Source organism: Onychostruthus taczanowskii, unplaced genomic scaffold (assembly GCF_017590055.1).
Source record: "Onychostruthus taczanowskii isolate IOZ18803 unplaced genomic scaffold, ASM1759005v1 scaffold47, whole genome shotgun sequence".
NCBI classification, from domain to species: Eukaryota; Metazoa; Chordata; class Aves; order Passeriformes; family Passeridae; genus Onychostruthus; species Onychostruthus taczanowskii.
This window is the reverse complement of record NW_024502236.1, coordinates 4,197,670-4,214,826: the sequence shown is the minus strand read 5'-3', so window position 1 is coordinate 4,214,826 and position 17,157 is coordinate 4,197,670. Positions and strand designations below refer to the sequence as shown.

Here is a 17,157-nt window from a genome sequence, read left to right as displayed (position 1 = left end):
TATTAAAGAAAATGTTCCCTACTCGCTCAGGAATACACCACCCCCTTTCCACAAGTGACTGCTTCCTCCCCACAGGTCTTCACAGATTGGATTCGCACTCTTTGTTAAATAAAGCTTTACGGTATCTCTGAACATTTATAGTGCCATGACTCAGTTAAATTCTAATCAGCCTGTGAGCTGTCTGACACTGCAGCAGGTCCCCTCAAAATAAAACAAGGAATAATATAGTCTCCAGATTCCAGAGAGATGAGGCAAAAGAGGACAACTTCCACTTCAGCCTTCTTAACAACAACATAATCCCAAAGCCAGAAATCCCACTGTTTTTTTTCCAACACCTTCAACATGTGTCAAGCATTTTATCTGAATCCTTCTTTAAACTAAAAGCCCAGTAAATCACCAGGATACACACACAAGACAGAAGAAGAAAGGTGCAGCACATACACAAGGCTGGCTACTCGCTACAACGCTGCCCCCGTTTTGCCCACACTACGTCTCCTTAGGTTTCACTACCTTCCAACTTAATCACCCACTGACACTTCGAAAGAAGAGCCTCAAACAACATGTTCTGTAGGGAAAAACGAAGGGTGGAAGTGGGAGGAAGAAAAAAAATTTAAAATTCACCTTTAGAGGGCTTCGGGGACACACCAAAAAAAAAAAAAAAAAAAAAAAACCACCACGTCTGGAAAAGTAACCTTTCGTCTAGAAGGGAAACAGCGACGTCCCTAAGGAGCCCGAAGCGATGAGAAGGCATCTTTGGGGGGCGCAGGGAGCCGAGCCTGAGCCGCGGCCGAGCGGGGACGGCGGCGGCAGCCCCGGGCTGGCTGCGGGCCCGCAGGTGGCGGCGGGCGTGCAGCGCCGGGGCCGGGAAGGCGGCGGGGCCTTGCCCGCAGCCCCGGCAGCGAGGCCGTGCGCCCGATCCGCCGCCGCAGCGCACCGAGCGGGGCTCGCTCGCACCGGGAGGGGCGGCGCGGGCTCCCCGCGAAAAGGGGGCCCGGGCGTGCGGTCGGCGCTCGGTGAAACACTCGCGGCTCCCGGGGGGACGGACTAGTAACTTTTCCGTTCCGGCGGCTCCCCCAAACCCACCGCGGCCAGACAAAGTTTCCGCCCGCACCGGGGGTGCCGCGGCCGCCGCGCCGGGCTCACCCCGGCATTGTTCCCCGGTGCCGCCGCCCGGCAGCGCGGCCCCGGCCCAGCCCGCCCCGCTCGGCCATTTCCCCGGCGGAACAGCGCCGCACTCACCCCGCAGCCGCCGCGGCTCCTCGCGGGCGGGCTGCCCGAGCCCCTCGGAGCCGCTCCGGCCGCAGCCGCCGCGCACGCCGCCCTGGTGCCGCGGCCGGTCCCGGCGCTGAGCTCCGGGGGAGCGGCGGCTGCCGGAGCCGAGGCGGGCGGACGGGTCCCCGCGGCTGGAGGACAGGACAGGGCTGGACAGGGCAGGACGCGCCGCCTCCCGCCACCCCCGAGTCCGCGCGTCCCCCCCGCGCCGCGCATCCCCGAGCACATACAGGGCGAGCCGAGCTCCGCTGCGCTGCTCTCCGCGGTTCGGGGCTCTGCTGCAATGCCTGCGAGGCTGACTTTCAAAGCCTAACCCGCAGCCGCGATCCTCCCTCTCCGCCTTCCACCTCGCCCGCCGCGGCGCAGCCCGGCCCCTCCCCGCGCCGCGCCATTCATCTCTCCAGCCAAGTTTCTTAACCCTTTGGTAACCTCCCGGCAGGAGGCAGGCGGGATGCGGGCATGCAGGGATGCGCCCCCGCCCCGCCCGGGTAGGGCAGGGCGGCCGCGCCGCACGTACGCGGATCCCGTCCCCTCCTGCCCTCTCTAATTAATCTGAAGTCGCAGAGCCCCCGGGAAACAAACTTACGAGCGACAGCACCGGAGGATGCGTATCTAATGAAAACGGCAGTGGCTTAAAAATAACACTTTTTTTTTTGGTTTTTTTTTTTTCTTTTTTCCTTTCCCCCTTCGGCCGCTTTGAAATAATAGGGGAGGGTGGGCGCTGCTAGTGTTACTAGTACTTGTCGGTTTAGAGCTTATGTTTTCAGCCTTTCCTCCAAAAAAAAAAAAAAAAAAAAACACGCGCTAGAAACTTCAGGGCTATTATTATTATTGTTATTGTTATTATTACTATTGTTATTGTTACCGCTATTTTGAAGGAAAGGCCGGGATGCTCCCGGCAGCGTCGGCGGCACGGGAGGGCAGCGGCCCCGGCACCTGCGGCTGCTCCCGGCTGGCGCTGCCCCCGGCAGCGGCCCTGCCGGCTCCCGGCACGGCTCCTTACCCCTGGCCCCTGCTTCCCAGGCCACCGGGAGCGGGGAGCATCCCTGCCGGCTCTGCCAGGGCGCCCGGCGGTCCCTGTGATGCGGGGGAAGGAGGACAGGCGAGGGGAAGCGCCTCCAGGATCGGCGGCAGACCGGCTTATCAAAGCGATGCTGTCTGCCCACGTGGCAAATAAATACAGTTTGGGAGGGGGAAAATAAGAAAAAAAAAAAGCAACCCGGAGTTGGGCAGTGCTTCCCAAGAAGAGTCAGCCCTACATTTTGGTAGGCGACGTCTCCCAAGCCTCTGCTGTCAGAAATTGCACTGAATGTCAAGTTGTTCTTTAGACTTTACTGCCACCAAAGAGAGTACGCAGAGATACAGGCTGAACCTGGCTGTATAAACGAAGCTACAAAGTGCATGCGACCTTCATCACACCTCCTGTGTGCCTGTGTTTAACAAACGTCTCGACGTGTCGCACACTGTCTGCCAAACGCTTTACAGAGTGCTTCATGATACTTCACTTCTACAAGTCAAAGACTGACGAAAGAGAAGCAAATTTGTTTGCAAGTCACATATAAACTGCATGGTAATTGCTGCATTAACACATGCCAACCTTTCAGTTTTAAAACTCAGGTAAAATAAATGATCTGTTCAAGCGCCTTTTTAGTAACGAAACTAATATTAAAGAGCACAGGAATTTCCACTTTAAAGAAAGCAAAAGGGAGTCACATTTATGAAAAGCTAAATATTTTAACTGAGAGATAACATGAATGAAAGTGGATGTAGGAATGAAGCAAAACCTCTTTCACTTTGGAATGTACGGATTGTGTACAGGCTTAGAGTGGAGCTAGTAATGTATTACTTGACCTATTTTTTTAAGCCAATGAAAGATTTAGGTTAACTTCATCATGTGTTTTTAACCACTTTCTTCCAGACATGCAGCAGCATTTTCTAAAGCCATTGCATGTCACAGTGTTTATACAAGCCTCTTTTTGAGAGCATAAGTCTCATAATATAGCCTGATGGTACTTCCATTAAAAGAATGGGTTTGCTCTTCATTTCCATTATAGGCTCATTAGCAAATTTTGATCATAAAGAAATGATCCTTAATTTTTTATTTCATAAAGGATCTTCATCTCAAATTTTTTTTCAATGCTAAGCAGCTAAGTTATCTAGGGAAAAGGAAATTTTCTCATTACTGCAGCAATTTATCTGCTATTTCAATCAAGAGTGTCTGTAGTAGAGACATCTTTCATTCTTAACCTTAGGGAATGTATTGCGTAGATGAGAGACCTACAAAATGAGGATCTTGGACAGGCAACAGAAAAAAACTTGTGTGTGGAGTATTTGTTAAGATGATTATTGTCAGGTAACATATAGTTGCTTGAGGACACAAGTTTTACAAAGATACAATCAACTGAGACTGAATTAAATAATAAAACAAAGATTTAGTAGGTTATTTCCACCACTTAATAGTTGTATCACAATGAATGGTGCCACTAGTCCATGTTTACTTAACTATGAGAATTCAAACAGTATACCAAATAAATATCCTGTACAAGTAAAGGAAAAAAATCCATCACACAGTAAAATCCATCTCTCAGGAAGCATGAAAATACTGTTGTGTATTTGTTGGTCCTTTCTGAATGTTCTTCAACCAAACCTAAATACACACTCACTCCCCAAACATAAAAGGTGAGCATCCCTGGCTGTACCTATCTACCATCTGTGGGTGGTGTTCACACCTTCACTTTCCTACAGACATCACAAAACAGGACACTGTGCAATTTTTTTTCCGAAGGGAATTCATCACTCTAAGATGCTGTTAAATGGAAGGCCAATGGTGACAGGGAAGCATAAACTTCCTACCTTTGCATCAGTCTTGGAAGGGAAAAGCGTATTTATAGAGCTTACATTAGAACTCACTCCCAGAATTGCAAGCACTTAGTGGAGAGCTATTGGTGTCATACTTTGGTAATATCAGCTAAACATTTCTTTTTTATATTTATAAAAGTATATCATAGTGCACCCCCTCCTTTACAAGACACAGTTATATTTTTGACCAAGGAAAACTTCTAACAAAACCAAAATATAACTATGATTCTGACATTCTTGAAGAACAAAATTAATCTGTCTGACCATTTAAAAATGGTTAAATAAATAGTTGATGTACCTACAACTTCTCTTTGATAATTTTGATGATTACAACACTGCATTTAAAAAAGACAAGCAAAGACGCATCTTCAGTAGCAAACTTTGTCTTCAACTTGCTGAAGCAAAACATAGACCAACACTGTGTTTTGGTCTGTGCCATATGGTAAAAAGACACATATTATTATTAAAAAGTATATGCAAATGCTATTTTATTATTCCCAAACATTTTTAAGCTAATGCTAGCTTATTTTTAAATCACATAAGGTGCTTTGAACAGCTTGGAAGAACTACAGTTGCTTTTATTTTGATTTTTTTTTAAGGTTATCTCAGCCTCTCAAAAAGCTAACCACTCTGAAACTACCTTTTTCAATCACAATAATTAAGGCCTTGCTTTATGGCATCCAATCATGATATGAGAGGCTTAGGATGTGGTCGAGAAGTTAGCTAGCTTTACAGAAATGCATTTCCAGACTAAATCTTCCTCTAAAATAGTTTGTCAGCCTTACATAGACAAATAATGAAATTCTGTCCTTGACTCAGCCTAGTTCAATTCACGTAATATGTCAGATTAGCCACCATTTCAAAGGTGCCTTCAGAGAGGATTAAATCACCTAGTTGTTCCAGAATTTAGGGAGACACACACACACACATACACCAAAAAATAGAGAAGAAAAATAAAAAAGTAGTCATTATGAATCCTGTTTATTCAATAAAGGACTTCAAAGAAGATTTGCCTAAATTAATGATCATCATATAATGGTGTTTATCCATAAATCTGAAGTAGTAAGGTACAAAAGTCTGCTGTTCTTCAGGAGTACTATCTGGGAGTACCTGAAATCAGTGGGAACCTTACAGAGTTATCAGAGGAAGAACTGGTCCAGGGAAGGGTTCCTGCAAGGGGTACCACAGGGAATCTCCTGTTTTCCTCATGACAGCAGCAGGTCTGCAACTGTTGGTGGTGGAGTTGAATTACGCTATAACGTGTAAAAGGAATACCCTCTATAGCTGAAAGTTATAAAAACTACACACTACTGCTTTTTCACTTACCTACATTTAAAATTATAAAAGTATTTGTATGCATACATCTATCATTCCCTACTGGAGTTGTTTTCCACTTCCTTTTTCTTTTTTTTTTTTTTAATTTTTTTTTTTTTATTTTTAATTACGGAGTCTACTTCCATTTTTACAAGTACTTCCAAGCAGGTCATCTGAGAGGAATGTACCCTCAGCAGCTCAAATTAATTTTTTTTTCCCTGCATTATTTAAAAGTAGACTTCAGATCGTGACTATTTATTCTAAGAGTAATAAGCAAAGGACCAGATGCTAGAGTCTTTTCAATTACAGAAACATTTAAAGACAGCTGTACCATATAAACTCTCATGGAGGAATCATATGCTTGCAGCATCTGGTGAGTTTTGGCCATGCCTCCAGCACGCCGTATCCGTTCTGAGGCACGAGCTAGGGTGAGGCTTATTTCACCATGTGTGTTTTTGGGGTAGGGGTGTGCAAGTTCTTGACCCTAAACCAGGACTAATAGTTCAGGCCTTACATTTACTGGCAGGAAATAAACACTACTTTACACCTTCTATAGAAGAGTCAAATGGCCTGGTGCTAAATTGATATGACTACCTTACATTAATTATTTTACAAAAATAAAATACCAGGATTTTTTTTCCAGAAGAGAGCATCCTGTACTCTTGAATTTCCTTCAATTTCATCCCACTTGCACAAACATGAAGATTATATTTCTGAGAACATTGTTCTGATGACTCACGTTCCTGGTAGTGTGAAAGCACATCCAGAAAATAACCACGCTGGAGTCCCTGTTCATAAACTGGCACGAGAAAGCACCAGTAGAGCAGGAATGGCACTACACAAGCACTGCTCCTACTTGTGGGTCGATGCCCATGCAAAGATAACGTTTGAGAAGTTTATGGGCATGTAGCTGGAACTGTTCAGGACGTTCATTTCCCCTTCAGAATTTGTATTTGCCTCTTTTCTCTGACAAAGGGGTTCCCCATGTCAGCAGTAACAGATTGAAAGAGGACTGAAGAATCATGCCCTCTCTCACACTCTGCTTTCAGAAGTTACTCTCAGTAACAATTTTGTTTCACAGCCCCATTTTTCTGGCTGGCTAACACGAGCTCTGGGTAACCCTTTGTCGTGGATCTCATGATGACACAAGCCATGTTGTTGAGACAGTGTGTTCTAAAATGAAATGAACAGTACGTACGGATTATGCACACACGATCTGGCAGCCAATACCACACTGCAAATGAATAAAGTTCTAGAGAGGACCATTAGGAAGCACCTAAAAAAGCAAAGCTTAAGTGTCTTGTGTTTGCCTTCAAAATAACACACGTGCCGGACAAATATTTTAAAATTAATGAACACTTTAATTACATATTACAGTTGCAATAATATACTTTAGTACAAATGATACTAGGTGCTCTGATTCAAGTACAGGAAACTGCTGTGTTAAGCTAAACTGTGCATCTCATGTATTTTTATTAAATCTATTTCCCTCCCCACATATTAGCTTATGTACAACTAAGAAATTCTGAAGAAAATCTGGCTTCTTTGTCTAGGGACCGAAAAGGAGACTGTTTTGAAAACATGGTTCCAGTTCTAAGGATGAAATATTCTCAAAAAAATTGTTGCTTACCTACCTAACATCACAAATTTAGTCACAAGTGATTAATTAGTGTTTCTGTTTACCTACAGATGCCTAATGAGAAAATCAATTTAAATTGTGTATCAAAAAACTTAAAGAACTCAAATCACTAGGCCATGTAAAATTAGGTAAGTTTCTGCTTGATTGTATTTTACATGAAGAGTTTATCAGAATCATATTAGCTGTGCTTTTATGACTGATCAAACTATATGTCTTTGCATATTTTTATTAGCATACTAATATCTAGGTTTTATTAGAAGACATTAGCTCCACTAAATGTTAGGTATTATAACAATTCCAGCTTTGATGCTGTTGATCATTACACCAGCAGTTTACATCTGACATAAAACTGTCAGAGGCATAGGGGTGACTCAAGTCACCATAAACCACAAAGCAACAGTTCTGTTCACATAAGTTACATCCCCTTGCAGAGCTGGGGAATTTCTCTTGCTGCTTCCACTTTTTGCATATATTTTAGAGAGCTGCCTAGCCAAGACTGCCCTTGCTTTAAAAGGAATGGGAATGTGAGGATACTGCCATATATGAACAGCAGATACTATGCCCCGTTCCTATATATGTAATTCTAATTTTAGAATAATTGCATCTCTTTTTTCTTGTTTGATATAGGATTATTAAACAAAAAAAAGGTGGAAGTATTTTCTGTGGTGAAGAAAAATTCATTCTGGATTTTGATGACTTAGCACAGAGAATATCTGAGTTACATTCTTAATCTGAGCAACATCCATTTTGCTTCATTACAGTGGCCGAAACAACTACTTAAAAGTAAAATCCTGAGTAGAGAAAATAATTGTATTTTGCTAATAATTTGAACATTTTGTTTCATGTTTATTTGGTTTGGAAAAAAGAGTTTGTTTAACCTGCTGAATTTTGTCTAACCTGCTGTGCCCACTTTTTGCTTTGTTTTGTTATTTTATTTAAGCAGAATACTGTCATCTTATACAAAATGCAAATGGATCCATGTTTTTTTCTGAAAAACTTCTTTCAAAATTATTCCATCCCCTAAAATTCCTTCTTTAATGTAAACCATACTGGAACTCTTGGTACGTCATACTATTGTTAACTTTCTTAATACATGGGTAAGGACTCACATTGCTTCTTACAGGAAGCTCCTAAAATGTGTTACATTCCACATCCTTAATAACTCTTAAATATTTCAATGGCCTGGCCCATTGTCTACCAGCAGAAACGTGCAAAAACAGTTGCTGGAAAACATGTGTTTGGAAAAAAAAAAATTGTCTGTGTGGCTTGTCTAAAGCAGATTTAAACTCTTGAAAAGGTGATCATTAGTCACAATTATTTAACAAACAATTATTAAGCAGTTAAATTGGCCAGGTTGCAACAACAAAAAATAATTAAGTCCATAAATGGTTTTTCACCTCTCCCAAGGCACTTTATGTACCAGTTATTTGTGATGTTCCACTCACACTGTCTGATTAATGTCGCTCATATGGATGCTTAAAGAAAGCTAATAAATGACACAACAAATCAGATAAATTCTTGGATTTTTGAAAGAAATAATTTCATGTGCTTTCCAGAGTTATTACTTCAATGGTAAATAGATTTCGTTCGTGTCCTTTCTATAAAGAAAAAGAAAAGGTAGAAACAATTTACTGTGTTATGATTCTTACTATTCTCTACTGAAATTCTCTTTCCCAGTATCAGAGTTGTACTGCAATTCCAGTAATAAGCTGTACTTGGATTTATGAGCAAAACACGGTGTAAATCACAACATGAAGACATGTAATTTTGTTTTCTATGACTCATCAGCTTTTTTTCGAGTTCCCACCTTGATATCCAAAAACCCCACCTTTTTTTAAAAAAAATTTTTATTATTGTTTTTGGGATAAATTGTATGGCCCAGACTGTCCAAACCGAAATACTTTTCCTCTGATTGCCCAACTGTTCTCTTCTGAGTTTTCATTCTTTCTTTCCCCTTTCTCTTCTCTAAGAGTTGAAATAGCATTGAACATTTTCACTGATATTTTCTGATCCTGCTAGAATGCTTCTAGTAGCAAGAAAATCTATACCAGAAAATAAAAAAATAAACCTACAGAATTTTTCCTAAATTCTCAAAAATTTATAAAAAAATAATGATTTGCAGAACCTGTCATCCTACAATTAGGTTTAATTGTCTTTTTATTGTCTCTTTTGAGCTAAATGAAAAAAAAAAAAGTAGCATTAGCATTATTCAGTTGCTCAAATCCAGAAAAAAGCAGGAAGTGCCACACCATGCAATAATTCTGTTTGTTATAAGTTGATACACAACATGAAACATAAAATCCCTCCAAGAATTTCTGTGTTATTTTACATCCCCAGAAACCAGCATCACCAAAGGATATAAAGGATTTGCTTTTGACTTCAGTGAGCATGGAAACAGATTCTGTATTTTAGGTGGGGTTTCTACTACTTAAGATTTTCAGCAGGGCAGCAGAAAGATGTAACCTTCTCCTAAAGGCAGGCTCTTATACACCAGCTACTTTCATTTTGCTAGATCTTAATGTTCCTCTTGAATGCCTGAGGAGCTTTATCTTCCTGTTTGGCACAGTTCTAAATTGGCTTAAATCATATTTATCCAACATTTACCTACATTATATTTCAAGGGTAATTTGTGTCCTTCTCCCAGAGCATTTTTTTTTATTTGATGCTCTGTAGGGTTCCACTCTGGCCCTGTTCTTACACGCCAATCTGAAGCTGCCTGTGAGCAGGGTTGGTCATTGGCATCGTTCTGGATTTCATTTCTATGCTGACAAGACACAGATATTGTCAACCAAACCAGCAATTTCAGATGATGCTATTACCATATTGACAAACTGGTGAGCATAAAAGCCTCTACAAGCATCAATTTTCTTCAGTTAAAATCAGAGAAAAACCCTGAGCTGTTCATGGCTGGCACTTGCCATCAACCCACACCCACTTGAACTTCTAACCCAGCTTTAAAATTCAATGTAGGTTCATTGGCTAAAAACCCTGTATGTTTTATGATTGCAAGCTCTTCTTTCAGTGTTGCAGTCAAAGATTAAGGCTTCTTATTATTAGTTGAACTAAATGTGCTTTGCTTATTGCTCACTCATGCTTTTATGTTCCCTAGGCTAGATTATTTTAATGCCCAGCTTGTTGATCCGTCAAGGAGGCCGATTATCAAATTTCATCTTGTGTAGCAAGTGCTGTTTCCAGAGCAAGTATTGTACAGACTAATGCATGTTTCATACCTGCTGTTCTCTCACGGTGGTCACCAATACACCACAAAATCTATTTAAGCTATTACTGCTCTTATACTACCAAGTTTTTTCATGAACTTTGACTTATTCTAAGACATATTTGTCAGGAGGCTGATTCTACCAGGTTAAGGCAACAGAAGCTTTATCACTGACTACAGACCAAAAAAAAAAAAAAAAAGAGATGTAAACCCACATATTGTCTACTCACAATCTTAAAGCTATTGCATGGGCACTGGGTGGTGGATTTCCGCTTGTATCCTATATATATTTCAGAAACTGTTGGTGCATCCCAACTGGCAGATTCAGAAGCACTTTTCAGCACCTGATTCCCGGTGGACTATGGCTATACCCTGTGTATTGAAATAAGACAATGTATAGGCACAGTTTCTTTGCAAAGTCTGATTTTCTTCTAAAGGGAAACTTCTCATGTGTCATCACCCTTCTGCCAGGCTGATCAGAGCACTAGGACTGACAGAGGCACTCTGGGCTGCTCTGCCTGCTGATGGTCTGAGTATGCTCACGATTTGCATTGTTTTCTGAGGGGTTCTGGCTTCAGCTATGTCTGACAGCTGCCACGAAATGCTTAATAAGTAAATAAATTAATTTTATTTTGATCTTTCCTGTGAAAAAGAAAATGTTAAGAGTTTTGTTCCCAGGACTTGGCTTTTAAATGACCAGGAGTTAAACCTTCCAGAATATTGTCATTAGGACCTTTCCTGAGAAGACAGAACTTCAAGAGTCAGTGGTGGGAGTAAGAAGATTTCTAACTCTCTAGCACTGACAACAAAGGTACTATTACTACAGACTGTAGAACTTATTTGCTTATAGGAAGTTCTTACAAGAGCAAGAATTTCTGCACAAAAACTTTCTACCACTATTTAAAAGGAAAAGAGCAGTTGTAGAAGCCCTAAATTTGTAGCTAAGAATATGGGCCTATACTGATTACTCTGAAGATTAAAATATTTTGGCTCTAGTGTCTGCTGTAATGAGAATATGTATAAACTGACAGAGCTGAAAAGTATTTAATTTAGATGGCAGCCTACAAAAATTAATGTGAAAATGAGAATTGCTTAGGGGTAATAGATTGAGGATACAAGACTCATTTTTTAAGTGTTAACCTTTTACATGACAGTGTGATACTGTAATTAAAATGGCAGCATTCTTTGTTTGGGGAATTTATTTTACATTCTTAATTGTTTTGTTATTCCTATGTTATGATTTTTTTTCTGGCGACTTCTGATTGACAGAAGTCGAGGATTTTTCATATCAATACAATGGAATGAGTGAGCTTCATTGTACTGAGCAAAAGATTAAGAAGCAATTTGTTTTAATTGCTCTAAATTATTAAATTAAACTATTCCTGAATATTAATATTTGTTCTGGTCTATTGTGAATGTGAACATGGGAAATCAATTGATTTCTTTCTAGTAACTGGATCCTTAAGAACTTACCCCAAACTTTGAGCCACTTTGATGTTCAAAGGCTGAGATCAGAGATGAGAAGAAAAAGAATGGAGACCTCTTCACAATATTTTTACCTTTGAAGTCTCAGGTTAAAAGTACTATTTCTGTGTGCTTAAACAAGCAAGAGAACGAAGGATAAGATCATGAATTATGATAACAGACAAGCGACAAATGTTTTGCATGAAGTACTTTTCCTTGTCAGGAGAGAGAATGTTCTTCTAAGAGATTTCCAAAGAGATTGGCAATTTGTAGAGTCAATTATTGGGAAGGAAGAGATATATACTGTATTTGGGTTTAACTGTTTAAGTGGGAATAAAAGATTCATTTGGAGCTTTTCCCCTTGTTTCCCTCCACATTTTATACAAGTGGTAGCAAACATGCACATTATCCAACTGTCAACAAATCCCCTAGACTCAAGCCTGGAACAGTGTATCCCACGTTTCCCCCATGAAAACCTTTCATGAAAGCTCCTCTGCCATTCAAGATCATACTATTCCCTCCTCTATTTATTTCTAAGTGTCACTCAGCTCCATTCCACCAGCTTGGAAAAATGTCAAGAACTTTTATCTTCAGAGTCAGTTGCCAGTTCTGTTTAGTGAACAAGCCAGCAGGGACCTCTGGTGCCATCAATGCAGCTCCGTCAATGCCCCTCTCTTTAGGGATGGAGTATATCATTATCCCGATGGCTGGACAGAAAAAAAGCTGCATTTTTAGCATAGTTCTCAGGGAGCAGTTACTGGAAATCTCCTCCCTTGAGACAGACTATTGGCAACAAGTTTTGCTGCTGCGACATGAGGTATTGCATCAAGGCCCAATCCTGCCACTAATAAAGTTAGTGGGAAACGTGCCATTCTTTTCAAGCGAAGTCAACAGGATTAGTGTAGCAAATCAGGGCTAAAAAACGTACCTTGCATCTACAAATGCAAATGGAAAGTCAGGTCCCAAGTGAGAGTGTCATTTTATGTCTGGTTTCAGAATCTGGCGATGTGTCAAATCAGAATAAGTCCCTTCCCCAGTTTTAAAACTGATATTATAGAAAAGGGAGGTTTTATTTTCATATTGCAACACTTCCATTTTTGGTTTTAGGGGTGTTTATTTCAGTTTGTGTCTAAAATAAGCCAAGAACAGACTGTTTCAGTGTTGGATTTCTTTTTCCCCTTTAAAAAAACAATTCGTTTCCTCTAATACACGGCATACACGTTGTACAGATTTTAATTCTTTACAAAACTATTTTCTGATAGAAAATGCTTTACTTTATGCTTTTCCTTAACCAGCTCTTGCAGACTCTTTTAATTACCAAGAGACACATTACACAGCTGTGCTAGGAAACATTACTTAACCTGCTCAGCCTGAATGGAGAATTTCTGTTGATGTCAGCTGTCAGACCCACAGGCTCCTGACTGCACTAACAGGTAACAGTCCCACTCTCTTGGCAAGGACCCTTTTCCTATAGAGAAACAACATGGTGCAGGGTTATTTTAATTTATATATATATGTGTGTGTGTGTGTGTGCATTGGTTCATTTTTTTCATAAGATATTTTCATACTTGGCAATACTGGCTTTAATTCTACTTAAAATGACAGAACTGGATTGTCATCATTTTTAATGGGTAAAATCTATGCAGTTCGTCAGAGGTGCTGTAAAATCTAATCAGAAATTAGACTGTAAAATTAATAGGCCTATATTCCCTCTAATGCTGTTTTATAAATCTGGAAGTGTAGCAGATTTGGAGTTTCACACACGGTGCAATTCAGCAGTGGTGGAATCTTCAATTTAATTTAAACAAATAATGTGCAGTAACTGGTACCCCATGCTAAAGAGCTACTGGCCATGTTTTAATTTGAGTAGTAGGGTATCAGTTGGGTACCAAATCCTTTCATTCCATCCTGGGCTTTAATTTGAGTTTATTTCTACACCACAGCTCTAGGCCATGGGATAACTTCCCCCCGGTTTATTTTTATGCAGCAGAGGGTCGGAATGGCTGAGACACACGGATGCTGACCACGCAGCCCTTGTGTGTGCGAATATCCAGGTGACGGGAGGGCAGCGCTAACTCTCCCGTTCATCGGAGAGGAATGACGGGGAGAAATGGACGGGGGAGGCAGGGGGCAAGCCGAGGGAGGCGAGCAGCGCTGTGGAGAAGGGCAGCAGAGCCAGCATCCCTCAGCAGAGCCCGGCCCCGGGAAAGGCCGGGCAGGGATGCCGCCAACATCCCCCTCCCTGCGCTTGGCAGCGGGGGCGCAGAGCCCCGAGGCTCCCATCCCCAGCAGCCCGATGGGAAAATCCCTGCGGGACTCGGCAGGATTCTCCTCCCCGTGAGAGCAGCAGGGGGGCGAGGGGCTGCCGAGCGCGGAGCCTCCCCTGCCCCCGGCAGGATCGGGCAATCTGGCGGGACATATGTGACATATGTGACATTATGTAAGGAGCCGAGCGTGAGCCGTGGCAGGGCGGCAAGAAGAGACGGCAAACCCTCCTTGCCCGCGCTGGAATGAGTCACTTCCAGTGGTAATTTGCACCATTTTAACGCCGAGTACCTCCCGTGTAATGGTTATACAGCGTTACTATAAAACCTCAGGGTTCATCTGCAGAAACATCCCTTATGCCAGAGTTCTCTGTGGAGACATGCTTATAAAAATTGGTGTGAGGGGAAGATTAAATAGATAAGAGCATCAAAACAGATTATAGAATAAATACAGTCTCGTAGATTGGTTCAGTGGGAAGGCAGGAGCTCACACTCCTGATTCTACTGCTGAATTCTGTAACGCTGGGCAGATTCCTTCACCACGTTTCCCACCTCCATTTCCCATATGTGAAAGGCCTATTTCAACTCTTTCTCTACCTTATCTAAATGCTGTAACACAACAGAAATACATTCACTGCTCTCCAATACACCTGGATCTCAGTTTAGCCTTCAAACTTGGAACAAACAATTATCAACATATAAATATGCTTTCTTATGGTTTTGCATTGTGTTCCCTTTTCTTGTAGATCCTCCTATTCATGCCATCCCAAGAAAAAAGTGTTTGCCAAAGGCAAAAGAGCAAAATATTTTTTTAACAACTTGATAGAGAATAAAACACAATGAAAAAGATACATTTTTAAAAATCCAGTTTAAAAAAATCCTTGAGTAATACTTCTTTTTATTAGTAAAGCCATTGCCTGAAGTAATCATGTCTTACACCATTACTGCACAGCAGCACAAAACAAGGTGGAAACCTTTGAGAAAGAACTTAAATTTATAATAAGGAATACACAGAATACACTTTCTTTCTGTCATAATTGCACATTTAAGAGGTCTCTGCTTTACCAGTGGCAATTCAAAGTGACAATGCCTGGCTTAGTGCTGTTGTCTTTTAGCTACTATTATAGAAATTGTAGCTACACAATTTTCTAAGTGAACAATTTTATGGAGTTAATTGTGTAACACTGTTTATAAATTTAAACCACACAATGAATGTATTATTCACAGACATGCATAATGGACTCTTTGTACTGAATGATGGTTTAAGAAAAAATGTAACTGATTTTGGAGCTACAGTGATAGATTTATGACGTAAAATTAAAAGTGTTAAGTATGTATTACTTGTCTACTCACCAGCTAAGTGGATGGGGGTGATATGAAAAATATCTATATATAACTAATTGCAATGCATAGATATCAAGGAATCAGAGAAATTATTTCAAGCAAAGCAAAAGGATTACCCTAGAAGTAAATGGTGAAGACTTAAGAAAGGCAATTGGCTATTAAGGGGAAACAGACAAGAATTAGTTCTTTCCCCTAAAAATCTTATCTAATATGTAATGGAAGCTTTATTCTTAGAAATTTTAAAACAGCTGGATCGAACAATATCAAATTAAAAGACAGCACTCCAGTAACATCTCTCATTAATATCTTGCTTTTAAACTAATAGTGGGACTTTAAATTAAATGGTACCAAATATGAATAATGGAAACTACCTGCCTCCTAATGAAGAAAGGACTTCTGTGATACCAAGGGATCTGAGTTCTTGGTACTTACCAAGAAGTACTGGAAGTACTTTCCATTTTTAATTCATTTGGAAGAAAAAAAAAGAGAACATATTATTATGCATGGTGAATATCATACGAGTTCACAAGCAGTTCCATTAAAGAGCTTTAAACCAAGTAAAAAGTTTAGTTAGTTTAGATAAAAACTATGCCCTGCTGTTCTGCTGTAACTTTTTATATTAACAGATTTTAACTGAAAAACAAATTGAAGGAGGCACTTGTTTTACTTCATTTTCTGAGCTGATACTTTAACAAAAGTATGTAAAATCATTTTAATGCACAGGGCCAATTTGGAAGAAACACACCAAAGCAATGCACTAAACTTGCTGCTTCCACCATCCACTTCTACTAAGCAAAAGAGTCTCAGGGTTTAGCAAGGAAGTTTTTATAATTTAATAAAAAAGTTAATCCAAGTGTTTCCATATTGATGGGTCTTGATTTAAGCTCTAAAATTAAGGAAGGTTCACATTTCTATGAAACAGCCATGAACAGCAGAATATAATATAATTTACTTTTAAGCTGGAGCAAAATAGCCCATTTTTCCTGGACTGGCAACTGTCAGACATTTTTACATAGAAACAGGACAGATGGATTACTTATAACTTTGATTTTGGATATCTAATTCCATCAAAATATTACAAAGCAAAGCCATTGCATCAGCATGGAATGTTTTATCCCTGAACTTTTGATGGCAAAATAAAAAAAAATTTGCCCAGATCTTGTGACTTTTATTTTCTGATGAACACACACACACACACATATATATCTTCCTGTGCTACACTATTTTGTGTATAAACAATGTAACATGTACAGCAACTTTTATATAAAAGCAACTTTCTTTTCACTCAGATTCACATTATTTTCTATACCATACGACTTGTAACTGGTTCAGTATCAACTTCAGTACATTTTACAACTCAGCTTTGTACTCCTTATCCATTTATTCTCCTGTCAAAGCAACCTGACCCTTCTTCCACCCAAACATTAACACACATTATAAGTTTCAATTCTTCCTCTTTCTGGAAATTTATCTTCATACTTTGTGAACTTTGTAACTCATATTTTCATCAAGTTTCAGTCACGACTCTCTTATGGGTCTAAGTGACAACATTTTGAGTGTGTTTACACTCTTATGTCATGTGTGCTAGAATGACATTATGAACTCCCACCTCAAAAAGCAGAACATGCATACAGTACATCAATAATGTTTATAACATGTCCCATAGAAATGAAATGGAAGTTCTGACACTGCTGCCTTTTCTAGTGTAATTTATTGAACTTGTGGCCACCAGTTTGAAATGTTTATACATGCTAACAGTTCTGTTCACCCCCTCAACTGCCTCA

The 17,157-nt window shown here is 40.4% G+C and overlaps 1 protein-coding gene across 11 annotated transcripts in view; it reads right to left on the bottom strand.

Annotated features, from left to right (window-relative positions):
* Positions 1-17,157, bottom strand: part of NRIP1 (nuclear receptor interacting protein 1) — a 141,299-nt gene that overhangs the window by 71,590 nt on the left and 52,552 nt on the right. For 3 of the 11 annotated variants that reach the window (XM_041414769.1, XM_041414762.1, XM_041414772.1), the window contains exon 1: positions 1,503-1,632. The exons of 5 other annotated variants lie outside the window; for them this stretch is intronic. The gene's annotated coding sequence lies outside the window, so the exon portion shown is untranslated. Of the gene's footprint in view, positions 1-1,239; positions 1,474-1,502; positions 1,633-17,157 lie in introns of those variants that run through there. 3 more of the 11 variants (XM_041414768.1, XM_041414765.1, XM_041414773.1) reach the window with 1 other exon arrangement.